The 26,718-nt window shown below is 36.9% G+C and overlaps 1 protein-coding gene across 1 annotated transcript in view; it reads left to right on the top strand.

The window, feature by feature from the left end:
• ANAPC10 (anaphase promoting complex subunit 10) overlaps positions 1 to 13,315 on the top strand; it is a 203,368-nt gene extending 190,053 nt beyond the window's left edge. Inside the window, exon 6 of the transcript XR_008502342.2 lies at positions 13,197 to 13,315. The gene's annotated coding sequence lies outside the window, so the exon portion shown is untranslated. The remainder of the gene's footprint in view (positions 1 to 13,196) is intronic.
• Positions 13,316 to 26,718: the final 13,403 nt, after the last annotated feature.

Below are 26,718 nucleotides of genomic sequence, written 5' to 3'. Positions count from 1 at the left end.
GGAAGGCCTCAGGAAACTTACAATCACAGTGGAAGGTGAAGGGGAAGCAAGCGTGTCTTACCATGGCGGCAGAAGAGAGAGAGAGAACAAAGGGGGAAATGCCACACACTTTCAAACAACCAGCTTTCTTGAGAACTCACTCACTATCACAAGAACAGCAAGGGAGAAGTCTGCCTCATGATTCAATCACCTCTCACCAGGCCCCGCTCCTGACATGTGAGGATTACAATTTGAGATGATATTTGGATGGGGACACAGAGCCCAACCATATCACACATCAAAAAGACAAAATTATAGGCCTTATAACATTGGTGCAAAAATCTTCAACAAAAGCCTGGTAAACTGAATTCAACAACAATTAAAAAATTATTCTTTATAACCAAATGGGATTTATCTCAGTAATAAAAAGATGGTTCAACAAATACTAATTAATCAGTGTGCTATATCATATCAGCAGAGTGAAGGACAAAAACCATGTGATCACTTCAATTGATGCTGAAAAACATTTGGTAAAATTCAATATCCCTTCATGATAAAAACTCTAAAAAACTGAGTAAAGAGGGAACATACCTCAACACCGTAAAAACCATATATGACAGACCAACAGCTAGTATCATATGAATAGGAAAAAGCTGAAAGCCTTTTTTCTAAGAGGTGGAACATGACAAGGATGACAACTTTCATCACTGTTATTCAGCATAGTACTGGAAGTCCTAGCTAGAGCAATCAGACAAGAGGAAAAAATAAAGGGCATCCAAATTGGAAAGGAAGAGTCAAATTATCCTTGCTTGCAGAAGATATGATCTTATACTCAGAAAATCCTAAAGACTGCACCAAAATGCTATTAGAACTGATAAACAAATTCAGCAAAGTTGCAGGATACAAAATCAGCATACAAAAATCAGTAGCATTTCCATATGCCAATAGTGAACAATCTGAAAAAGAAATCACGAAAGTAATCCCATCTGCAATAGCTGCAAATAAAATAAGATACTTAGGAATAAACTTAAACAAATAAGTGAAAGATCTCTGCAATGAAAACTAGAGAACATTGATGCAACTAATTGAAGAGAGCATAAAAATGGAAAGATATTCCATATTTATGGATTGGAAGAATCAAGATTGTTAAAATGTCCATAGGACCCAAAGCACTCTACAGATTAAATGCAATCCCCATCAGTGTACCAATGACATTCTTTATAGAAATAGAAAAAACAATCCTAAAATTTATATGGAACCACAAATGACCCAGAATATTCAAAGCCATCCTGAACAAAAAGACTAAAACTGGAGGAATCACATTACTTGACTTCAAATTATGCTACAGAGATATTGTAACCAAAACAGTATGGAATTGACATGAAAACAGACACGTAGACCAATGAAACAGAATAGAGAACCCAGAAATAAATCCATACATCTACAGTGAACTCATTTTTAACAAAGGTGCCAAAACATACATGGGGAAAAGGATAGTCTCTTTAATAAATGGTGCTAGAGAAACTAGATATCTATATGCAGAAGAATGAAACTAGACCCCTATCTCTCACTATATACAAAAATCAAATGAAAATTAATTAAAGACTTAAATCTGAGGCCTAAAGCTTTTAAACTACTGATAGAAAATATTTAGAAAACTCTCCAGGCAATTGATCTGGGCAAAGATTCCTTGAGTAATACCCCAAAAGCACAGACGACCAAATCAAAAATGGACCAAAGGAACAACAACAAGTTAAAAAGCTCCTGCACAGCAAAGGAAGCAATCAACAAAGTGAAGAGACAACCCACAGAATGGGAGAAAATATTTACAAACTATCTATCTGACAAGGGATTAATAACCAGAATATATAAGGTGCTCAAGCAACTCAATAGGAAACATTCTAATAATCCAGTTAAAAATGGGCTACAGATCTGAATAGGTATTTCTTAATAGATGACATACATATGGCAGACAAGTACATGAAAAGGTGCTCAACATAATTGATCATCAGAGAAATGCAAGTCAAAATTACAATGAGCTATCATCTCACTCCAGTTAAAGTGGCTTCTATCCTAAAGACAGGCAATATGGAATGCTGGTGAGGATGTGGAGAGAAGGGAACCCTTAAACACTGTTGGTGGAAATGTAAATTAGTATCGCTACCATGGAGAACAGTATGGTGGTTCCTCAAAAGGCCAAAAATAGAACTACCATATGATCCAGCAATCCCACTGCTTAAGTATGTAGCCTAAAGAAAGGAAATCAGTATATCGAAGATGTATCTGCACCTCTCAAGATTTGGAAGCTACCTCAGTGTCCATCAACAGATGAATGGATAAAAAAGCATGCGGTATATATACACAATGGATCACTATTTAGCCACAAAAAAGAAAGAGATCCTATTATTTGCAATAACTGGATGGAATTGAAGGTTATTATGTTAAGTTAAATAAGTCAGGCACAGAAAGACAAACTTCACATGTTCTCATTCATTTGTGGGAGCTAACAAGTAAAACAATTGAACCCATGGATATAAAGTAGAATGATGGTTACTGGAGGCTGGGAGGGGTAGTGGGGTCAGGGAAAGGTGGGGATGGGTAATGGGTACAAAAATGTCATTAGATAGAATGAATAAGATCTAGTATTTGATAGCGCAACAGGGTGATTACAGTCAATGATTATTTATTGTACATTATAAAATAACAGAAAAAATATAATTGGAATACTTGCAACATAAAGAAATGATAAATGCTTGAAGTGATGAATACCCCATTTATCCTGATGAGATTATTGTACATTGTATGCCTGTACCAAGATATCTCATGTATCCCATAAATGTATAAACATATTATGTACTCATAAAAATTAAGAAAAATAAAAAATAAAAATAAAAATAATTTCACCAAAGTAGCAATTATTGTTCATAATAAGGCTTCTAAGAAACAAAAAGTCAGAGTATAAAGATTTTTAAAATCTGTTTTGTTACTTTATGATGTTTTTGAAGGTAAATTTTCTTAGTATTTATATTATTTTTTCAGAATTTATTGAGAATTCATTGTGAATACCACTGAATTTCAGGTAGAAAAGTTTTCATCCTGTAGTTCAATTCAGCATGTATTTATGAATTAGATGCCATGTGCTGTTGTACCTCTGTGATAAGCAGTTTGGGGTTTAAACTCTAGCTGGTAGTAAACATTGTAAAACAACACATAGTTTATTGTTAAAGCAAATAATGTAGACCATAAGGGCTATAAGGGATCAGAGAAGATAAAGTCAATATAGGCTGGAGAATTTATCAAGAATCATGTGGAAGATGGAGAACTTGAGATGCAGAGTTAGGGAGGTCGGAGGGAGAAATTTAATACCTTAACATTTGTGTTAACACCTCTCAGATGTCAAAAATCTGACCTCAATATATGGAACAGTGATTATTGCAATTTGTTCTCTTTCAAATATCACCTCTATGCTCTCCGTGGCCATTGAGGACTAAACAAGAGGAAATGAGCATCAATAAAACATCAATAATTTAAGAATGAATTTCCCGTTTATTACTATTGCCTGGTATTTAGTAGTTTTCCAACCCTTCATTTTTTTTTGCATAATTTTGTTTGAAAGGCATCCATTGTGAATAGCAGATAGCTGGTTTTATTTTTAGTTTTTATATAATATTCTCTTGTATTGTAATCAATGAATTTAATCTATTTGCATTTATGCAAATTTATGATATATTTGGAATTACTTATGATACCTTTTTATTTGTTTATTCACCATCATTTTTAATTATCTTTTCCTTTCACATATTTGGAAGTACATATAATTTCTATTATTTAAGTGGTTACCTTGAAGTTTCAAAAATGTATTTATATTTAATTTATTAATTTAAAGTTAATAGGCATCTTTAGTTTCCTCACAAGAAAGAATTCCTGGTCTGATTCTCCCTTTTATCTTACGTATTATTGTTGCTAGTTTTTTTACTCTATATATTAAATGCCTTATATGTTATTATTCTTTTAGATAATGTTTTAAAAATTAATCTTCTTTTTTGCTCATTATTTCTTCTTTCATTTTAAGCTGTCCTTCACAGACAATTTTCCTACTTCCTGAAGTACATCTTCCAAAGTTCCTTTTTTAAGGGTCTGTCACTGGTAAACTCCTTTAGTCATTATTAATCTAAAAAGATATTTATTTTACTTTTGTCTTTGAATGATAGTTTAGTTTGATATACAGTTCTAGACTAGCAGTTAAATTTTTTTGTCATTATTTCAAAAGTATTGTTCTCCCATCTTGTGGTTCCATGATTACTTTTAAGATGTCTACTGTCAGTCTAATTGCTGTATCTCTTTAGGTAATCAGACTTTTTATCTCCAAACCTCCAGTGCTTCTGAGGTTTTCTCTTTGAATTGGATATTCTTTAACTGCTAGTATATGTACACGCATAGATTTTTAAAAATCTTCTCAGAATTCATTTAAATATTCCTATATTTAGCCATCTCTGGAAAATTCTTAGTCATTATCCCTCTGGATGTTATTTCTCATATATCATCTCCTTCTGTGACACTTATTATTTATTTATTGGCTCTCTTATCCTTTTCTCTGTCTCTTAACTTTTTTTTCTATTTTATACATCTTTATTTCTCTGTTGGGCAATTTCGTCTCATTAGGTCAAGTTTTTAAATTATATCTTCAATCATATCTATCCTATTATTTAACTTGCATTGAGTTTTTAATTATAACAATTATATTTTTACTTTTAGAATTTTGATTTTATTCTGTATAAAACATCTATCCCTTTGTCATGCTGTCCTATTCTTATAGTTTCTATTTTTTCCTTTATCCATCTGAACATTTTAAATATACATGCTTATCTCAAACTCTCTCTTAAATGATCTTATCACTTTAGGGTGAAAAGTCTTCCATTCCACCACTTAAATAATAGAAATTATGTATACATCCACATATATGAAGGGGAAAATAATTTTAAAAATAATGGTGAATAAAAAAATAAAAAGGTAGTATAAGTGACATGGTTTGGATTGTGTCTCCACCCAAATCTCATGTTGAATTGTAATCCCCAGTGTTGGAGAAGGGGCCTGGTGGGAGGTGACTGGATCATGGGGGCAGATTTCCCCATTGTTGTTCTCATGATAGTGAGTGAGTTCTCATGAGACCTGGTTGTTTAAAAGTGTGTAGCACCATCACCTGCTCTCTCTTCCTCTTGCTCTGGCCATGTGAAGGTGTGCCTTCTTCCTCTTCCACCATGACTGCAAGTTTCCTGAGACCTCCCCAGCCATGATTCCTGTACAGCCTGTGGAATTATGAACCAATTAAACCTCTTTTCTATATAAATTACCCAGTCTCGGGTAGTTCTTTATAGCAGTGTAAGAATAGACTAGTACAGAAAATTGGTACCAGGAATTGGGACATTGCTGTTAAGATACCTGAAAATGTGCGAGCAGCTTTGGAACTGGGTAACAGGCAAAGGCTGGAATAGTTTGGAGGGCACAGAAGACAGGAAGATGAGGGAAAGTTAAGAACTCCCTAGAGACTTGTCAAATTGCAGTAACCAAAATGTTGATAGTGATATGGACAATGAAGTCCAGGCTGAGGTGGTCTCAGATGGAGATGAGAAAATTATTGGGAACTGGAGCAATGGTCACCTTTGTTATGCATTAGCAAAGACTTTGGCAGAGGAGCAGCTCTCTGCCCCTATCAGCCATCTGCTCAGCCCCTGGTCCCCTGCACCCCAGCTCCACACCTTAGCCATACATCCAACTCCCCACTCCAGAGCTATAGCCCCAGCCTCTTGCCCCTTGGCCATGTCCCCAGTCCACATCAGGCTCTTGTGAACAGGTCCCAGAAACACATCCTGGAGTTCAAGGAGCTAGGGTTGCCCAGCAAGAATCAGTGGCTTTCTCCAAGAACTGGAGCTAGCAAGGGAGTCCAGGTGCCCTGCGCTGTCTGGAAACCCCCAAAGAGGCATTGTGATGGTTCTGCCTTCCAATATGAGTACGAGCCACCATGCATGTCCTTCTGTGCTCGGGTCCAAGCTGCAAGGCTCCCTTCCTAGCTCATGGCCTGTGCCTTGCATTTTCTGATGGAGCCACAGCCAGAGTCTGAGCCAACTCTTGATGTAAGAGGCCATGCAGGACACTGGAGGATGTGTGCACACAGGTTTGTGCCTGAGAGTGGACAGGTATCTCTCCACACTCTGTCTCCTTTGAGTTTTTAAATAAAATATAATCTCATGTGGCAAAGAAAAAAAATTGGAATTCTAGTTGTCCAAGATAACTTTTTTTTTCGCTTAAGCCTCTCAGAAGATAAACTTTTAAAAAATTTCCTTAGCTCAGTAAGTAGAATTTCTCTAGTCTGTTTTTACTTACAAAAAAGGACTTCTAGGCTCCTAGCTCAGTTTTTACCATCCTGGGGGCACAAGTTCTATCTTTGAATTATTTTCTTTCTCAGCCTTAAAGCCCTAGCTCCCAGCCTGTAAGACTAATCACTGGTCCTGATTATCCAGTGAGCCCGATGGCTTAGGCCTCTTAGTTTACCATTTGTATTAGTTTGCTAGTGTTGCCATAACAAAGTGCCACAGACTAGGTGGCTTAAAAAACAAAAAATTTATTGTCTCACAATTCTAGAGGTTAGAAGCCTGAGATCAAGCTATTGGTAAAACTGGTTTATTATGTGGTCTATGAGGAAGAATCTTTTCCATGCCTCCCCCTTAGCTTCTGATCCTTTGTTAGCAATCTCTGGTGTTCCATGGTGTGTAGAAGCATAATCCCTGCCTTCATCTTCACATGGTATTCTCCTGCATGTGTGCGCCTTTGTTCAAATTTCCTCTCTTAAAAAGATACCAGTCCTATTGAAGTAGGGTCTCACCTTACTCCATGATGACCTTATCCTAACTACTAATTACATTGTAATAGACCTATTTCCAAATCAGGCCACATTCTGAGGCACTGAGGGTTAAGACTTCAATGTGTGAGTTTCGTAGGGATACAATTTGACTCACAACACCACTCTTCATGTTCCACCTTTATTTGTAGCACCTGCAAATTTCTCTTAATTTATAACTCAGCAATTTAATTTTCTTTGTACTGTTTTATTCTGCATAGTTAATCTGTTTGAAGTGAGGAGGCAATGTCCCATATCAGCATGATCCACTTAATTAGCTGGAATTTTGTTCTTTCATGATTTAAATGGTAAACAAAAATCATCAACTAATATTTTAAAATAAATAAGGACATGAAAGAAGGAATAAAAAATAAAGCCAACTTTTCTATCAAAAAAGAAAAGTTAGATTTGGGAAATAACTGGAGAACTTTTAGAAATGCAATATATAATCATTGGAGATACAGAGCTCAGTGGATAGGTGTGATGTTTAATTTTATGTGTCATATTGACTGGGTTAAGGGCTACTCAGATAGCTAGTAAAACATTATTTCTGGGTGTGTCTGTGAAGCTGTTCCCAGAAGAGATTAGCATTTGAATCAGTAGACTGAGTAAAGATAACCTTTATCAGTTTGGGTGAGCCTCATCCAATCCATTGAGGCTCCAAATAGAACAAAAAAGTGGAGGAAGGGAAAATTTGATCTTTGTTTGAGTGGGGACATCCATCTTCTCCTGCTGTAGGGCATTGGCACTCTTGGTTTTTAGGCCTTTGGATTTGGAATGTTACTTACACCACCAGCTCCAATACCAATTCTCAGGCTAGTAAACCTCAACTGACTTACACTGCTGGCTTTTCTGGTTTCCCAGCTTGAAGATATCAGATCATGAGTCTCCATCATTACGTGAGCCAATTTCTAGAATAAATCTCTGTATCGATATCTGTCTATCTCCTGTTGGTTCTGTTTCTCTGGAGAGCCCTGGCTAATACAATAAGTTAAGCTGTATGTCAGACACAGCCAAAGAAGGAGTTAGTGAGATGGAAGGTCTGGGGAGGTAAAATGAACGTAGCACAGAGGAAAAAAAATAAAAGTAGAAAAGAGGGGTTAAAAAAACATGGAAAGTAAAATGAAGAAGTCTAACATTTGTTTCATGAGGAGTTCCAGGATAGGATAGGGAGGACTAGAGAGGAATGGCAGTTGCCATATTTGAAGAAACAATGGCAGATAATTTTCCAGATTTGAGAAAGGCATTGATTTAGAAACATGCTGACCATGGTTAATCCCTAATTATTCAAGAGTTGATGCAGTTGGGTTTTGCTTCTCCTTACATTCTGGGGAAGGAAACTCTAAGAAGATCCTTGATTTTGTATTGGTATTTTATTGGGAACAGATTTTGTTGGTAAAGAGATTGAAACTACTAGCTATTAGATAAAAAGTATTTTCTGAGGATTTCCCACATTTTACCCATTTCCAGGTCACATTACCTTAAAATAATACAAATTATGCACTTTTAGTTATCAGATAATACATTATCAAAGTAGAATTTATTGCATTTGTGAAATAGAGCAGGTGAATAAATTAAAACATATTTTAAATTAAATCTTCTCATCAAAGAACATTTAGAAAATGTTTAGACTGAAGCTATGCTCATACGTAGAGTATGTTTTATAATACTTAACTGCTGTGTGGTTCTTGTTCTGAATATAATACTTGTTTTAAAATTTAAATAACAAACAATATTTTATATATATTTTTGCTTGAGGTTACATTTTGTCATATTTGGCTGCAAAGCATATGGTAGAATCAGTACAGTGTCTATCCAATGGAAATATGAACAGGACCACACAAAATGGTTCCACTGTGTCATTTTGTTCAATGTGGTCTCATGAAAACAAACTCTTCTCACCACAAAAACTTGCTTGTCATTCCCACTCTTTAAAATGATTACTTCTAACTTCATTTCCAGCACCTTTTCCCCTTTCTAACTGTTGTCTACTTCAAGTGACGTGAAGATTTATTTTGCTTTGAAATTCTTCATTCTTTATTTTTTACCATATTTCTAGCTATAAGATGCATATTATTAAAACATTTTCAGCCTTTGGGATAGTTTGATGTTGGTAATGTAAGAGTTTTGGCTCATTCATTAAGAGTTTTGTGGTATTTGTATTTTGGGTACGTTGGATATTTTTCTATGTGTTTTAACTTTTAGAGATTTTCTTTTAACACATAATTGAGAACTGACTTAATTCTCTAAAACATTCAACTTAATCTTTATTCAGCTTTCTTTTTTAACCTGTTTATCAGACAGTGTATTTGTGAGGCATTAAAAAAATCCAGGTATCTTAGATACCCAAGACACAGAACCTGCCTTCAAAAAAGGCATGAATTATTTTCAGGTCTTCTAAATAAGTGAGAGACAGAGCAATAACTAAATGTTACTTCTATAAGCAGAAGACCAAGACATGGACAATCATTACGATCATTTAAATCTATACATTCTGAAGGGTAATACCCTAAAATGGAACATAATATTCTAATAAAGATCTGGGACAGAATGTGGTTGAAGGGAAACTTTAGATGCTAATATTATTTATTTTAATACATTCCTGTAACACACAATTTGTTAATTTTTTTCTCAATCTCAGCACAGTTGAAACTTTGAACAAGATAATTCTTTGTTGTGAGTAGCCTTTGCTGTGTGTGGGATATTCAGCAATATCTCTGTCTTCTATCCAGTAGATGCTGATAGCATCCTCCCAATTGTGACTATCAAAAATGTCTCCAGACACTGCCAAATATGCCCTGTAGGCCAAAATAACCCTTGATTGAAAACCACCAAGTTAGGGTATTATGTTGCAAAATCATTCAGCTTCTGGTCAAATGTAGTCTTGCCACTTAGTTCCCAGTTGTTTCACAAGAGAAACATTTGAATTACTTATTTTGGTTTCTAAATGTACATATTTTTGCTCTCCGTTTTAATCTCATTTTATAGAAAATGTAGCTATTTTATCAAAGTCATTTGGAATTCATTATGTCTTACAGAACACAAGCAGATACTTAATATACATACGTAATAAACTTCATATTTTAATTACTTTATTCTGAATACTGGTAAAGACTTAAAATGTGGTGTGATCTACGGTTAATCCTTCTGAATCAGCTTGTCCCAAAACCTGCTTTTCTAAATGTCTTTAACATTGCCTTGTGAGATACTGAAAAAACCTTATTGAAATTAGGAGAGATTACTTTTCTACTTACCCCTATCTCTTTTGTAGAAGCAAATTAATTCCGTCTCTCAAAATGTCTTCTTCTCACAGTCACACTGGTTGCTTGTTAGTGATTAAGTAGAACCATTCTTGAATTACACAGGACAGCAATGTGTAGTCTCTGCTGTTCTGTGAAAATGGAATTTGCTGAGAATGATCCAGAAATCAGTCTACTACTCCATAACTCAGGTAAGGAAGAGTATGCATGGAACACAGGAGATCCATTAGGGCATCTCTTAGTATTACAATGCCCTGTGATTAAGATCAATGGGAAACTATAATAGCCCAATCCAGGCAGGTCTACAAATGGTTGAGACCCTTCAGGAATGAAGGTTTGGGTCACTCCACCAGGAGAAAAACCATGACCTGCTGAGGTGCTTGCTGAAGGCAAAGGGAGTACAGAATGGGTGGTAGAAGGTAGTCATCAATACCAGCTACGATTACGTGACCAGCTGCAGAAACGAGGACTGTAACTGTCATGAGTATTTCCCCCTTCTTTTGTTAAAAACTTGTTTGTGCGTGTATACACTTGTACTAAGAAAATATCTTCATTTAATTTCCTTTTCCTTTATCATGTGACATAAGATTTATTGACTTCATGTCAGCATTTAAGTATTGTTGACTTTATGTAATAGTATTTGGGTTGGGGATTGGTGCGTTTCCAGTTGTACGAAGGATACTTGTATTATGTAAGACATAATTATGACCTCATTATTGTCTTTATTTGAAAATTATAATTTAAGGAGATGTGTATGGGTTCAAATTGACAACGGGTGGACATGTGATGGTTAATACTGAGTTTCAACTTGATTGGTTTGAAGGATGCAAAGTCTTGATCCTGGGTGTGTCTGTGAGGGTGTTGTCAAAGGAGATTAACGTTTGAGTCAGAGGGCTGGGGAAGGCAGACCTACACTTAATCTGGTGGGCACAATCTAATCAGCTTCCAGCAAATATAAAGTGGGTAGAAAAACGTGAGAAGGTGAGACTGGCCTAGCCTCCCAGCCTACATCTTTCTCCCGTGTTGAATGCTTCTTGCCCTCAAATATCAGACTCCAATGTCTTCAGTTTTGGGGATTGGACTGGCTCTCCTTGCTTCTCAAGCTTGCAGACAGCCTATTGTGGGACCTTGTGATCATATAAGTTAATACGTAATAAACTCCTGTTTCCATATATATATCTATATATCTATATCCTGTTAGTTCTGTCCCTCTAGGGAACCCTGACTAATACACCAAGATTTATCTGAATATAGTTAGTGTTCATTAACTATATAAATAGTAAGCTAATAAGTAGCTCATGACTATTTATTTCTTCCTCTCAGACTTCTACTGGTAATGGGAATATCTACACATCCCACATCATTTTTTGAGTGAACATTTCTTAATGGAGACAAAGATAGTTTTTATAAATGGAATACACAGCAAAAGAGCTGCTGCCTCATATAATAATCCAACTTCCAAGTCAGCATTTATTTATTCTCATATTTCCTTATGCTTTCAAATATAACATTATACATTTTATATCAATATTTTAAATTAAGTCATATCAAGTAAAAAAGAAGGCAGCTACTATTTAACCACTGTTTAATCCCCAAGGAAATTAATGCTTTCTCCCATTGTATTGCAATAGCTACTCTCTCCTTTCTTCCCAGGTCTCTTTTCTTTCCCCATTTATATTTTTTAGTTGATTATTCTTTTTCTCTGGCTTTAGAACTCCCACCTTCAGCCTGTCATATTTCATTATACACTGAATTAGACCATGCTTGTTCTCTGGGAGTATAAAGAATTAAATAACAGGATTTAAGTAAGTCTCATATCTGTTTGTAAATGGGCAGAATCATTTTTTTACTAGTTTGTTTTAAGTTGAGAACAAAGACTAATCTTGCTTACCTTTATTTAGTTTAAAAAAATTAACTCATGACATTGATCCCTACCTCAAAATAAGAAGCAATTATTATCAAACATTTTGCAAATAAAGTGGTAAAAATAAGCAGTAGACTTGCAGAAGGTCTATAATAAATCAAGGAACCTATCAATAATTAAGCATGATGCATTTAATTGTCTCTGAGTATAGTTCATTCATAGTATATAAAAATATCTGAAATCTACTCTTTCAAGTGACCCTTCTTATGGCTGATAAAACCATGATACGTTCTTTTACATTTCAATGGTAATACAGTTAACATTTCTAGAGTTTGCATTGGGAAGATGCCATTTGTCTTCATAAAGAACCTCTGCTTAATATAAACATGTACTACAAAGCCTCTCTTGGGAAGAATTGGTTCATACCACTAGGCATCAATATTTAACATAAGCTGAGAAAAGAGGTGATATGGGTTTGGGTTTGTGGCAGGCACAATTATGGCTCCCAAAGATGTCCACGTCCTAATCCCTGGAACCTGTGAATATGTTGTTGCATGACAAAGGTAGAAGATAGAATTAAGGTTTGCAATCATCTGACTTTAAAATGGGGAAATTATTCCAGGTTATCTGGGTGGATCCAATGTAATCACAAGAGTCCTTAAAAGTGGAAGTGGGAGGACATGAGCTAAGAAATGCAGGCAGCCTGGAGGAGCTGAAAAAGGCAAAAAAATGGAGTCTCCTTAGAGCCTCCAGAAAGGAATGCAGCCTGTTGACACACTGACTTTAGCTTAGTGAGATTCATTTCAGATGTCTGGCCTTCAGAACTATAAGATAATAAATCGGTGTTGTTTTAAGCTACCTAATTTGTGACAATTTGTTATAGCAGCAGTAGGAAACTAATAGAGGATTATAGAGAGGGAGTTGGGATGAGGTGGAGGATTCATCCCTGTGGATTCAGTCAATGCACACATTCTACTGTAATTGAAAACAAAAAGCATGTAAGAAGAATTACAGCATTAGGATATCAAAGAAAATCTAACTAGACATGTATACTCTTTGGTAATGGCAAAGTCAGAACTGATGTGAACTAAATGTACCCAAATTAAGAACATATATTTTGCCTAAAGTCAGTCACTGATTGCCAATTATTTACTGAGATTTCTACAGTCAATTATTTTTTTTTCTGTTCTTTCCACAGAAAGGAAAACATGACGGTACTCAAATCTATTGACAGCTGACTTTTGATAATGCTATTGCAATCACTGGGTAAATCATTACACACCAGGATACACTATACATTGAATATTTCCTGTTTAGACTTTTGTTGTCCTGAAGTTTTCTTATTTTTTCTAAAAATGCTGCTTTCTAGGATTCTGATTTTGTAGGAAAAGTTAGTGTTATTTACTTCACAAAGGAATGAGACACATGGAAAGTCTTGAAGTCCTGTATCACTTCAATGGAGCTGGGTATAGAAACTGACATAGACATTTATAATATCCTGTGTCACTTTCTTCAGCTGACCCATCAATATCGCTAACATTCATTCCACCAAAAATATGTGCAATCCATGATGTCCTAACAAAACGGGAACTTTAAGTTATGTGGGGCATATTTATTTCCCCACAGTGTTCTATTGGTTCTGGACTTGACAGTACAAGGACATCTTCTGAAATGCAAGGAATGATTAATTTCTGTACCTGCATGTTTATAAAAATAAACTTTATTTTTTAAACCATATTACTTCATTTTTATTGTAGAAAATTAACCTAGGTTCATAGTAGGTATGGTAAATTGGTTGAAAAATTGGTCCTAATTTTTTATTCATCCCTGTAATAATGTCCCTTGCAATATGATTTTATAACACCTTACATAAGAGATAGAGTCTATTTCCCAGCTCCTCAAGTGTGGGCAGGACTTGTGACTTACTTTGGTCAAAAGAACTAGGCAGTAGCACCAATTCTGGTATTAGTCCCCAAGAGGCTTTGTGTATTTCCATTCTCTTGCGGGCACCTACCTCCACCATGATAATAAATCTGGGCAACTTGCTAGAAGATCACAGACCACATGGAACTGAGCCGAAATGTTCTAGCCTCTGAGAGCCAACACCCAGAAGCAGATCTAACTACTTGACCTATGGCTCACCACAGATGTATGAGGGAACACAGACATGACCTGAAGAGCTGCCCAGCTGGGTTCAGCCTAAATTGTTGACCCCTAAAATTTTGAGATAAATAATGTTGTTTTAAACCATAACATTTGTGGTGGTTTGTTATACAGCAAAGGCTAACTGATGCAATAGATTTTATGGAGGTCTGTGAACTCTCTGAAATTATTTGTAAAATTTGATGTGTATGTATGTTTTTCTGAGAATAACTTTTAGCTTTTAGCTTTAACTTTTCTGTGGTACAGAAAAGTTTTACAAATCATTGCCTTATTTGTTTAGTGATAGGCTTAATCACATGCCAGATATCATACCCATTCACTTATTGAATGAAGCTACTCAGATTCTGATGAAGATGAGTTTTTGTTAGAGTGAGAGTTAAAAATTTTCTTTCCTGGGCTGGGCACAGTGGTTCACACCTGTAATCCCAGCACTTTGGGAGTCCAAGGCAGGCGGATCACAAGGTCAGGAGATGGAGACCATCCTGGCTAACATGGTGAAACCCTGTCTCTACTAAAAATACAAAAAAACAATTAGCCGGGCGTGGTGGCCAGCGCTTGCAGTCCCAGCTACTCGGGAGTCTGAGGCAGGAGAATGGCGTGAACCCGGGAGGCGGAGCTTGCAGTGAGCCGAGATCGCGCCACTGCACTCCAGCCTGGGCGAGAGAGGGAGACTCTGTCTCAAAAAAAAAAAAAATTTCTTTCCTGTGTGTATGTGTGCTCGCCAATGTGTTCTTCTGTCAATTAATCTGGAAATCTTTGGATTATCTTTTCTAGATAGAAGCTAACATACCTTGATATCACCCAGTACATAGTACTTAAGACTTATGTATGTTGCTTAAAATTAAGTGCTAGAGTAGTAGATTAAAGATTAATTTCAGGGCCCGGCGCAGTGGCTCACGTCTGTAATCCCAGCACTTTGGGAGGCCGAGGCCGGCGGATCACGAGATCGGGAGATCGAGACCATCCTGGCTAACATGGTGAAACCCCGTCTCTACTAAAAATACAAAAAAAATCAGCCGGGCGTGGTGGCTGGTACCTGTAGTCCCAGCTACTCGGGAGGCTGAGGCAGGAGACTGGCGTGAACCTGGAAGCGGAGGTTGCAGTGAGCCCAGATCGCGCCACTGCACTCCAACCTGGGGGACAAAGTGAGACTCCGTCTCAAAAAAAAAGAAAAGATTAATTTCAAATGCTGATACCCTAATCAGATTGCCACTGCAGATACATGTATGTTCTTTGAAGAATTTGCTGTTAAAATACCTTTACAATTCATGGTTTAGGACGACCTCTTTCAACCCTGCCACTTCCATCCTCACTCTGAGCTGACAGCCTCCCTTTCTCCTTCACAGGGAAGAGGTAAGCCATGAGAGGGGGTCTTTCTCAAGTTCTAGATAGGGCAGCAATGAACAAAAGCCTGTAACGTATGGCCCACTGTTTAGCTTACTAAGCTAACCGAGGCTTTGGCAATTGTTTAGTTAACATTGAAAAACCAATTTTAAAAAATTGAGTTTCTATTTCTGAGGTTGTAGGGTATATCATCTTCATCTGCTCTCTGTGTTGTCCTTTGGTGAGCTGATGAGCCAGCACACAGGGCCCTGCTTGAATGCGTGGCATTTGCTCTGCTCTTATCCACCACTGTGCCAAGACTTGAGAGCCATGCATTTTCCCCCGGCTCAGATCTTCTGGCTCATTGTCAGTCAGGTCATGCCAAAGCTGCTAGCCAACAAAAGCATATAGGGAAAATAAATTTGTCATAGGAAAAGTACAGAAAAGTGATCACTTTTGGGCAGGACTACAGTAAGAACATTGTTAGGCTGCATTTCACAAATGTTAAAAACAAAATGCCTTGCCAAATATCTTTAAAAAATTTTTTTGGGTGTATGTGTGTGTATCAAAACACAAGTGTTTGGATCCTTTCACCATATAGTTAAACCCAAATTCAGTTATACCAGAAAACCATAGACATTTGCAAAAGTTATTTACCCAGGAACCAAGATAGATGTATTTGAACACTTTCCCCACACCCGGCCCAACCATATTTTTGCTAGCCAGCTCCCAGGTGTCAGTAATTGAGCAATGTAGGGGTTGAATTTCAGTAAAGCATAGCAGGTGTAGTGGTGGTTCCAAAGAAATACCTCTTTTCTTTTCACAGAATAACAGGTCATTTCACTGTTTTCTCCAGCACTTGCTCCTTACAGTTTAGAATACATACCACATGAAGAGTGTATCCAAAAGACTTCAGAATGGCTGCTATAAATACCGAGTGGCTGAGAAGGGAGGTTTCTATCTGTTTTTTGTCTTTTCTTTAAGGTGTAACATAATAGTAATAATGTCTCCCTTCTTTTTGGCTCTGAAGTTACCTTGAAATGAATATAAAAAGGTAAAAAGGAGGGTAAGGCAATATATAAAAGATTGATGTTGTAGATATTTGAATATGCTTTTTCAAAGCATATTCATCTGCCAGATTATAAATTTTGTCACCCAAAGATGTAGAATGGAATGGGAATAGAAATCTGAGGTATCCTTCAGATACCATATTTGTCATGAAAATAATTTCTGACATTATTGTAACAGGGACTTGACTGTCTGCTGGGCTCATGTTTAAAGCTGTGAGTACCAGAAACTGGTTCAGTGATGTAGTTATAGTGTGCCAAGGAGGTGGTACCTATGACCCATGTTAAAAAAAAGAAATGAAGTATACGTAAACTTCATACAATGCTCAAGTGATTATGAGAATCCCTGCCCCTTCCATATTTCCTAAGGCACATGTTCTTTTGTTACATCTGCATCCCTTCGTTTCCCCAGCAAAGTGGCCATTAGTATTTGTTTTTACTAGATACTATCTGTATAAACATTTTGGATTTGTAGGATGGGAGATAAAGTGTTTTACCCTGACCCACATATCTCCTTAAGGAAGGCTATGTTTATTACATACTATTTTCAGAGGATGAACATAATTTAGGGATTGCTGTTGTGCCTGTCCTGGGAGATACATGTTGGAATGAAAAAATCCCACACAAAGAGATTAGGCACAAGTTGAACTCTGAAGTTACATGCTCTGTTTTATTATTATTTTTTCTTTTAAAGAAAATGTTCTCAGATTTTCCTCTTGCATTGACCCAAGATAGTCTTTTGAGCAACTTACAAAGTTTCAGCTGCCTCCACCCTCTGTTTTTGGATTGCTTTTATTTTCTAACACTTAGAGCCACTTAGTTATTTACTAGTGGTTCAAGAAGTGTCATAAAGCAGCAAAGTTACCTGCTAGATACACATAATTACTGACACACACACATATGTATATATATATATACACTCGCAGAAAATTTTTTCTCTAAACAAATTCTAAGAGACTGGAAGAGAATCTATAGTTGGCCTATTGTAGATAAACTTGTTTTGACAGTTTCTTTCTTTAACAAAAATAACTTTAAAAATGCCAGCAGTAGATGAACCTTGAAAACCTTTGCTTAAAAGTATTTTATGCTGTGAAAATGTGGTCAACTATTTCTAAAAATTACTTAATCTCTATTTCAACTAAAGATTCACCGAAGCATTAGAGTTCAACTTCTTCCCTAGTTTATATGACATTATCTATAGATTACAGCAAGAGTGCAGACTAAAGCTGGAGTCTGCAGTACAAGCTTAAATCTTCCCTCTAAATTGTTATCACGGACTAAACTTGATATGAAATCCAGGATGTAAGAATTTTTATCTTTCTGAAAAGTTGAGGGAGGGTCATATATTTATAATTTGAACAGTATTTTAAATGCCATAGGAGAATTTGATATTTAAAAGAATTCTATGTTGAATTTTTTTATGTAAATAATTACCTAAGAATATATTTTGGGTATAAATGCAGACCTTCCTGTATTGTTGGTTTAAGTGATTGTCTTAGTCCAGTCAAGCTAGTATAACAAAATACCTTAGACCAGGTAATTTATAAACAATAGAAATTTATTGCTTACAGCTCTGGAGGACGGGAAGTCCAAGATCAAGGTGCCAGAAGATTTGGTGTCTGGTGAGGGCTCACTCACCACTTCTTGCTGCATCCTCACATTGTGGAAGGGGGCAAATGAACTCACTTGGCCCTCTTTTATAAGGGCCCTCATGACTTAATCACTTTTCAAAGGCCCCACCTCTTAATACTATCATATCGGGTATTAAGTTTTTAACATATGAATTTGTGCGGGGATGCCAATATTACACCATAGCAGCTCTATACCTCTCTTATGTAAACTCTGTTTCCTAGCTAATAATATCTCTATTGTGAGTTGCATATTATGACTTATAATAAATGCAGTATTCTAACATTACTTTGGAAACTTTTACACTAAAGTACCCACTCAGTGGTAGAGAACATGAACACTAATTTTGTCTGCCCTGTGGCAATCTGGGTCTTAGCCCAAAGTAGTCCAAGTCATGTTCAAACTTTCTTTAAACACTCTACCTTAAATATTAATACAACATTTACACTATGATTCATAAGTCCTTGCTCATTTTCATTTAATATGTTTTAAATTAATTACCATATGTAAAATTGATGCCATGTTTTTTTCTGTTCCACTTCAGTACAACCAACATGACTCTAAGGCAGCAGATGATATTAATGTTCTTCATCTACCCATTCATTAACGTATTTAGCTAGCATTGTTTTAGTGCTTACTCTGTGTTCTGTACTGTGCAAGGTGCTAGGAATAAAGAAGGGATATTATTTCTTCACTTATTTAATAATCCAGTACAAAGAGAATAAATATGTAAACTCACAAATATAATAAAGCATACCAGTGCTTTGATTGAACTGTGTACAAAATATAGTTAGAATTCCAGTGTAGGGGGACAAAGAGTATCAAGAAAACTTAAGAGAAGAGGTCACATCTATGAAAACTATCCTGAAAACTGAGTAAGATATTTACCAGGAAGCTAGGAAAGGGCATTTGCCAGATTGTTTTAGGTTTTATATGTCATTTTTCAGTATGTACTTCACCTTTAGGCAGTCTGGAAACCCAAAAGACTTCTAGGCAGGGGACAAATGTGATCAGTTTAGCAGCAGAACAGATAAAGATTTGAAGAAAGCAAGACTTGAGACAGAGATAGGTTAGATGACTATAGGAAGAGTCCAGATGCAAAGTGATGATAGCCTGAAGTAAAGCTGTAGAAGTGGGATGGTGATAAAGAGACTTAAAGAAGATATGTAACAGAGATGGAATTGTCAGCACTTAGTCACCAATATGATGGAGTAGATTAGGAGAGAAGATAAAAGGAAGGGAAGAGTATAATTCTCAAGTTTTTGACTTGGGAGATGATAAATAGTACCTTTAACTGAGATGTAGAACACTAAAGGAATATAATTTTTGTTTATTTGTTGATTAATCCAGAGTGTTTTCTTATGCCCAATACAAGTGGCATGCCTTTTTAGCCAATGAGTTTCTCCACTGTGGGCAGCAGGAAGCCAGTGTCCAATGGATGTGAGTCAGACCTCTGAAGTTCACATGTGGCAGATGGATTTCTGCTCTGCATTTTGAGATAGACAACTGGTGACTTCTTTAGATTGAAGTACCTAAAGAGGTATCTAGGGTTTTCTACCTCTGCTTTTGACAGCCCACCAGTTGAAGTCCTCAGTCTTCCACTTGGCCCAAACATTTCCGTCTCCAGCCTCTACTAACTCAATGTCAAATTTTTTATGCACTATCTTGGCCATTTTCCCGTTTCCTTCCTTGTGTAGGCATATAGCTGTCAAGTGGACCAGCAGTCTCTAAGCAGCAGTGACTACTGCAGCTGCTAGGCTGGCTGGTCACAGTTCCATAAATTCAGCTGATAAGGAAACAGTGAACAAAAACAGATTTAGACAGTTGCTTACTCTTGGGACAGCAGGCAGCACAAGCTTCATGTTCGTACTGGTTCCTCTTATTTCCCAAGTCTCATGGACAATGTGGAGCAGACCCAGCTGAATGCTGACCTACAATGATCTCAGAGCTGAGGAATCATGCACAAAGGAACCCCCAATCTTTTAAAGGGTCTGTTAGCAAAGCTGCCCAACCTTTGCTCATGAAGGAAAAAATTATCTTCGTTATCCTAATCAGGAAACATATTTGCCCTGTGACTCAGAGGAAGACACTACCTGTCTTAGTCTGTTCAGGCTGCTATAACAAAATTCCATAGATTAGGTGGCTTATAAACAATCGAAACTTATTTCTTAGAGTTCTGGAGACTGTAAGTCTGAGATCAGTTGCCATTATGGTCAGGTTCTGTCTGGTGAAGACCCTTTGCCAAATTGCAGACTGCTGACTTCTCATTGTGTTTTTTACATGTCAGAAAGGGGAAGAGAGAGCTCCCGGGATCTTTTTTGTACAAGTGCCAATCCCATTTGTGATGGTTTCACTTTCATGACCTAATTATCTCCCAAAAGCCCCATCTTCTAATATCATCACATTGGGGGTTAGGATTTCAACATGTAAATTTTCAGGGGGACACAAACATTCACTTCATTGCAACCTCTATTTTCCAAGGTTGTTTACTATACTAACATCCTTGAAAGATAATCTGAGGGATGTAGGTAGAAATGCTATGGAGAATTGCCTCCCAACAATAGCTCCCATGTTTGCCAATTTTGATGGTGAAATTAGAGTTTAATTTTGGAATATTAAATTTGAGGTGTTAATGGGGCATTAAGGTAGATACATTCAGCAGTTGGCTATATGTACATACAGCTCCAGAGAAGTGCTTTTATCAAGAAATCTATTAGATTTTCGTCTCTACATGTGGCATAAAGCCATAGGACAAGAGGAAGTTACTCAGAAAGCACATAAATGAAAGAGAAAAAAGACGTGAAAAGAAAGAAGCTTGAGTATTAGGAATATTTTCATGACTAGGAAAATAGGAGCAACAGAAGGAGTTCAAGAAGGAATGGTTAAAGGGGTGAGAGAATTAGGAGAGAGTTACATCTTGCAATTCAAGAGAAGGAAATATTTCAAGGGAGTTTGCAGTATTGTCAAATGCAACCATGAGGTCAAATAAGATGAAAGTTGAAGAGTCCATTGGCTTTAGCACTTTGAGAACATAGGTGACATTTGCCAGAGCATTTCAGTGGAGTGGTATGCAGAGAAGTTCAATTGCAGCAGTTTGGAATGTGAGAGGAAGCTAATGGACAGGGAACTAAGCGTGCAGGATATTTTTTTTAAATGCTTACCTGGAAAGGAAAGAGAAAGTGGTACTGAGTTAAAAAAACAACAACAGGTTTTATGATGGAAGAAAATTGCAAGAATATATTGCTAGGGGAAAACAAGCAGCAGGGAAACTGAAAATGTAGGAGAAAGAACTGTAAGGAAGAATTGATAGAGCAAGATCTTCCTCTGCTAAGGAAGGTTTATTAGTTTCCTGTGGTTGTCATAACAAATTTTCAAAAACTTGGTGCCTTAAAACAACAACAATTTATTCTTTCACAATCTGGAGGCCAGAAGTCTGAAATCAAGGTGTCAGCAGGGCCATGTTCTCTCTGGAGCCTAGTTGATGGTGAGACCTCTTCCTTGCCTCTTCTAACTTCTGGTGGTTGCTGGCACTCCTTTGACTTGTGGTATGATCACCCCAATCTTTGCCTTCATCTTCATATCATCTTTTTCTCTATGTGTTTTTGTCCTGTTCTCTTCTGTTTCAAATTTTCCTTTGCCTTTCTCTATAAGGACACTTGTTATTGAACTTAGGGCCGAGCTGAATAATCCAGGATGATCTTACTTTAAGATCCTTAACTTAATCATATTTGCAAAGACCCTTTTTCCAAATCAAGTAACATTCTCAGGTTCCAGAGATTAGAATGTGAATCCATCTTTTTAGGGACTGCCCTTTAACACAGTACAGATGAGATCAAGAGTGAAGGTAAAAGGATGTGTCTAGAACTGGATAAGTGATATTCCCCCTCAAGAATGGGGAAATGAGGATAAGATAGGGGTGTGTAGAAATTGGAATTGGAAGGTCAGAGCAAAGACTTTTCACCTGCAAGCCACATATCTCTCAATAAAGCAAGAGGCAAGGTCATTGGTTCAAGGAAAAGCAGTGAGGGCAGGGCTGAATGTCGGAGAAAAATGAGGAAATGCTGCAAAGCCATGGGTGTGGGAGGACAAATGACAAAGAGCTGTTACATAGCAAATGGGGAGCTAAGGTGCTGGGAACTACATATTTGTAGATCATACATTTGTAGATTTTACCATAACCTTATAAATCTTTGTATTTCACTTTAATTGTATGCAGTAAAACAAAAAACTTCAACAACAAACAAAATAAAGCAAAACAACTGCTTATGAAGATGAAGCAGCAGCCTACTAACTTAGTGTAGACTGGCCCGGCAAATTGACCACTTTTTCATCATGAAGGCTGAGGAAACACAGATGGTGACTAATTCATATCCAGAATTAATGTGGGAGAGAAGGGAATGAAAGCCTTCAGTCATTGGGAGCTCCATGGGGAGCAGGGCAAATTGAGCTGAATTTTCTTTGGCTGCTGATCTGAAATTTCTCTAGAAAAGGCTTTTCGAGGAAATGAGAGAAATGCCAAGACGGGGAGTATGCTAAATGTGGGGTAGATAAGCCTCTGAACATACCGTACTTGTCCAAATGATCAAACTTAGGAACAAATTTCAGTCTGTAACTTTAGCTTTATCATCACTTAAAAAAATTGACATGGGTATTTACAGAGCACAGCCATGTTTTGGCCTCCATATCGCCCTGAGTCCATACTTGGTAGAAATAATACAAGCATTTGTCTAAATGTCTCCAAGCAAATTCTGATCTTTAGTTTTCCCACTGTGTACCCGCAAACCCATATGCAAATATCTAGGCTGGTTTAACAAGATCAGAAGAAGGCATCAGACATTATTCTGATCTGGTATCCCTTATGTCTAAGTCAATGAGTTTAAGTGAAATCTTGATATTTGCATTAATGGAACAGTGATAAAAGATGAGCAGAAATTTTGTTCTCTGAGTCCATAATATTCACTTAATTCTTCAAGTTCCAAGCTAAAGTAACATGAGTTATGCACTGTAGGTCATTTCTAGATTTCATATTATGCATATATCCCTCCAGCACCAGGAGACAAGGTAGTGATTACATATATCTTACAGTAGTGCTGCTCAAACTTTAATGTGCAAATGAATCTCCTGGGAATCTTGCTAAAATTGATATTTTGTAGGTTTGGGGTGGGCCTGAGATTTTTGTATTTCTAACAAGCTCCCAGATGACACTGATGCTGCTGGTCCAAGGACTATAAGGTGTTAGACTACATAAAAAACATGTAGAATACTTACATGGAATTCAAAAATGTGAATCAGTAGCTATAACATCAGAAAAAAATAATAGATGACAGGAAGCTGAAAATGTTTCTCTTATCTTTTGAGAAGATCCACATTTTTTTTACGCTGTTAAGAAGTCTTCATATTGACCATGAATCCACTTATCTTTCTCTGTAGTATCAGCAATTAAAAGAAGCCAAAAATCTACTTAAAAATAGTTAATGAGAAATTTCTTGGTTTTGAGGTTGAATGGACTCAGTAAGTGCATTCCTAAGAGTATAGGTTTTTTGTTTTGTTTTAATAATAGACCTAATGAAGAAACTGATTAATTTCTTTGAGAAGGAAGAACTTTTTGTTTTTATAGTCAGGATTTCAGTAGTAATTTTAGAGAAACTTACTAACAGTTATTAAACTACTTGCAGATTTAGCTATCTGAGAGGATCATATTGGTCCTCATTCAACATTCACTTTCTCTTTCTTTTTATCTATCAGAAACCCAATTTTGTGAAAGTATACCTCTAACAGCATGCAGCCATCTGCCTAAGGGTAACTAGCACCTGCCCAGCTCCAACAGGGAGTCTACTTTATTACAGGATAATCCACCCACCTGCCTTTTTTTTTTTTTTTTTGCTGCTGGTGGTTTAGTAAAGAGATGTGGAAGCTTCTGGGAGAGCTTCTAGAACACATTTTCTTGCTTCTAAAAGAGAGTCACAGAAGAGAAAGTCCATCATCTATATTTTAGTAGGATCTGAGCTCTAGAATTCCCAAAGTCATCTTGTAACCAGCCTGAGAATAAAGCCAACAATAGTGGAGGGAAATATAGAACTGATAACATCATTAGCTGCTGATCTAACCAATCCTATACCCCTCCCTACTTCTAGACCTCTTATGTGAAATACTTTCTTCTTTAAAATTATTCTGATTAGTTTGATTTGAGATCTCTGTTAGCTGCAGTTGAAAACATCTTTCTTTTATCTTCTTACCAATTAAGGTTGAAAAGGACAATATCTAGAGTACATTCATTACTGGATTAGCTGATGTTAGAATCCTCAGGAGGATTATAATGCAATGAAAATTTATAAACCATCTTATTAAAGCTTTATAAACTCAGTTTGGTTACATTGTAATGGCCAACCACATTGATTCTCCTCTGTTAGGTGAATAAATTTCTTTTTCAAAAAATTTTTAAAAAAATTATTAGTTAATATCAACTTTCAAATGACACTGATAAATATTAGAGCTGAGCAAGTTTTTTTTTTTAAAAAAACACTGGTGTATTTATTTTCATCTTCTACTTTATAAACTTCATATGGCTTCTGATGAGTGGTTGTACGTTATTCATGACTGCTTCTACTGTGAGTAGGTGTATTAAAAAAAACCCAAGTAACCAGCCACTCTTTTTTCACTTTGAACACACACACACATTGCCAGAATGGATATTGTACAAATGTGAAAAATTGAAACCCACATTATAGCTCAGGCTGTTGCAATGCTTTGACATTGGCTTCTCCCAAAAGTAAATAATGTTAGTTTGTTTACCATTTTTTTTTGTTGTTGTTAAAACTCTATTTGTGAATGCTGTGAAATTTGCAACTGCTGGGCATAATGTTGTGTGAAGCACAAGAGTTGAAGAATGGCTTCTTTATGATAGCATATGGCAAATCTTTCTAATGAGAGCCATTTACTATATAAGTCTCCTACATGTGGTAGTTGACAGCAGGTGTCTGGAGAAAATCCTGCAAACGTTTTTAAGTATACTGTTACTGGCAATTGGCGGGAAAAGGTAAGGATCTGAATGTGGAGGATTGAACCAGAAAGGAGAATAAAATGCAAAATGATAGTGAAAGAGAGAAAGAAAACACCCCCAAGCCGGAGCCCAGCAGCTTGTTTCTGCATTAAGGAAGTATATAAATAACTCCATTGGAGGGCACTAAACATGACATATTGCCTACATGGAAGAGAAAGGTCTTATTGTGCTCAGACCACTAAGTTCCCTAAGGCTCCTTTTTCAATAGAGAATGAATGCAAGTGACTGGCTCACGTCAGCGTGGAGTTTAATTAAACCACTCAACACTGGTCCGCAGAAGCTGAGAATGAAATTTATTGGGGGAAAATATACATTTGGACAAGTTTTACATGAGAATTTTTTGCATCCCATGCTTAATGTCAAATGCAAGGCTGTCACCCATAATTGTGCTTTTGTGCACTGAACAAAGGCACCTGGTCCAAGGGGTGAGTGGGGGCTGCAATCGAAGCCACACAGCATTTACCAAACCAAAACCCTGGCTAAGGGCTGTATTTGCTGGAAGTGGAGGTTGCATTTTTTCTTTCTATGAAGCTGCTTTCTTTATCTAAGCCATGTGCTGTAGCTTGGTGGGACCATCGGGGGCATCTTCTAATTCACCAAAGTTGCGGGGTGTGGATTAAAAACAATTTATGCATGGTGGTGAGGGTGCTTTTTCTAATTCATCTACCTAGAAGGGACACCATTTTTCTTTTGTTTTGTTTTGTTTTCTTTTTTTTTTTTTTTTTGAGACAGAGTCTCGCTCTGTCGCCCAGGCTGGAGTGCAGTAGTGTGATCTCGGCTCACTGCAATCTCTGCCGCCCGGGTTCTAGCAATTCTCCTGCCTCAGCCTCCTGAGTAGCTGGGATTACAGGAACCTGCCACCACACCAGGCTAACTTTTTGTATTTTTAGTAGAGATGGGGTTTCACCATGTTGGCCAGGCTAGTCTCGAGCTCCTGGCCTCAAGTGATCTGCCAACCTTGGCCTCCCAAAATGCTGGGATTACAGGCGTGAGCCATGGCACCCAGCCAGGACACCTTTTTTCTATTTGGAACAAAGGCTCATACAAGCTAGCAAAAGCCCTGTTTAAGATGTAAGATTGAGTCTCTGCTCCCAACACTGGACCGGAGTAAAAGGCTGACAAAGAGGGCAATTGGCCATTTACTTACTGATATGTAGGGCAGATTACTCTTATATTTTGAGTACTTTTATTATTGGAATAGATGTGGCCTTACTATCTTCATGCTATTCTCAAAATTGGCCTAGTCTGTTGGTGAAAGTTAAGCTGCCAGAGGGAGCAATAGTTTTATATCTCTGATGGCTGGAATCTACAGTTCTACCCTTCCATTGCCACCCAGTGTTTCTTGTATTGGTGTTCTTAGGGACAGGAAGTGAGCAGAGTTGATGAGGAACAATTTTTCTTTTATTCTACATGGGATATTACAAATTCAGGTATGACTAGAGCGGAAGAGTGAAAACAAAGCAACCAAAAGCAAAAGC

This window comes from Pongo pygmaeus, chromosome 3 (assembly GCF_028885625.2).
Source record: "Pongo pygmaeus isolate AG05252 chromosome 3, NHGRI_mPonPyg2-v2.0_pri, whole genome shotgun sequence".
NCBI lineage: Eukaryota > Metazoa > Chordata > Mammalia > Primates > Hominidae > Pongo > Pongo pygmaeus.
The sequence above is the reverse complement of the archived record's forward strand: the minus strand, read 5'-3'. Positions and strand labels throughout refer to the sequence as shown.